Source organism: Pseudophryne corroboree, chromosome 1 (assembly GCF_028390025.1).
Source record: "Pseudophryne corroboree isolate aPseCor3 chromosome 1, aPseCor3.hap2, whole genome shotgun sequence".
NCBI classification, from domain to species: domain Eukaryota; kingdom Metazoa; phylum Chordata; class Amphibia; order Anura; family Myobatrachidae; genus Pseudophryne; species Pseudophryne corroboree.
In genome coordinates this window covers 929,277,848-929,279,452 of record NC_086444.1, presented here as the reverse complement: position 1 = coordinate 929,279,452, position 1,605 = coordinate 929,277,848, and the positions used below count along the sequence as shown (strand labels likewise).

General features: G+C 37.9%; 1 pseudogene; it reads right to left on the bottom strand.

Annotated features, from left to right (window-relative positions):
* Positions 1-828: 828 nt before the first annotated feature.
* LOC134945674 (5S ribosomal RNA) lies at positions 829-946 on the bottom strand (annotated as a pseudogene).
* Positions 947-1,605: the final 659 nt, after the last annotated feature.

The window sequence follows — 1,605 nt, the reverse complement described above, 5'->3', positions numbered from 1 at the left end:
CAGAACTCAGAGACACACTGGCTACTCAGGTGTGAAATTCCTCCTGACCAAAGCTAGTTTAATTACCCCAGAATCAAAGCTATGGCTAGAAAGGTTTTAAGGCCTTCTTGGCCTGTGTCTTCTCAGAACTGGTTTACCAGGAAGGTTGATGATTCCGCACCAGTATTGCACAATTACATGTGTTTATCAGGACCAGTATACATTTGTACGGAGATAATCTCTTATTATTATCTGGTGGTGCACCCAGAGTCAGGAAAGGGCTAGAGCAAACGAAGAGTAAAGAAGGCTCTTTTTTGGGTGCACTCTTATTAAGTATGTATTTATGAAATTTGTTAAAACATACAATTTTTATTATATTTAATTAAAATATTGTCCGTATCCACTCATATTGCATTTGTAGGAGGAACAAGTCAAAAAATGGGGTTATGTCCTGGTTTGATCTATCCCAATATAGACTGGCATGGGGGTGTAGATATATTAACCATACACCTGTTCTCATGCCATACCAGTACAAGCTGTGCTTGTTTTAATGGGACCAAAATAGGTCATGCAAAAATATGTATCAGTTACACCGGGATTATGTGTACCAAATAAACTATCTCGTCTAGTCTTAGCCACTTAAGCCCTCAATGGGTACTTGATAGGATAGAACTGAAAAGATTAGGTTCTATTGAGTCTCGCCTAAGAAGATGATGGTTAAGGAGACCAAAAATTGGTGATATACCGATGTTCTTGCCTGAATAGAATCAAGAAAATTGTATGAGATGGGAAGGAAGAAGTAGTGGTGATACTGCTGTTGGTATTCGAGTTTTGATTTGGAACAACCTCAGATTACTACACTGGGTATTCTTTGAGGGTCACCCCTCAAATACTGACCCAGCCCATCACCGTTTTGCTTCCAAGATCAGACGAGATTGGGCTCTAGCGGTGAGGTATGGTAGTAACCTATGAATGAGGAGTTCCACTCACCAATGAGAGTGCACCTATTTAATAGATTTAAGGAAGAAGTGTGGATCTGCTGTCCTGTTAGACCTGGGATTGCTCCCAGGAATCATGGATGAGAGTCCACGAAAATAGAAAAGGTATTGAATTCTTTATAAGAAATAAGAAAGTAACATAGTGCATAGATTCAGGCAATTTATAGACAAAATGTGCATGTAAAATTGCAGATAAGTTTGCACATCAGTATTATCTATGGTATATATTCACACTGAAAACCCAGCAAAAATGCCCTTTTCTGGGTGAGGATTTCATCCAAAACACTTTCATTTAAATATATAGGTAATATATCCAAGGGTGCTATCAAGTGAGGTCTCAGATACAATGTATCAAATATTGTCTGACGAGCAAAAAGAATAATATTATATCAGGTATAACATGTATGTATCAAGACTAGGGCTATCATCTTATATGCTATCAATTAGTTATAATAACTGATAAAAATAAAAATTATTATATTAGTATGAAAGGTGATACCAATTACTGCCCAGGTCCCTGGGTCAGTCAAGGGTGAGGATAATAAAGATATTCTCCCGTGTGAGAACCTTTTTGCATGCCTGGTTCAGAATCCTTCTTGCATATTGTAGGAATCAAGGTCCTTACTGC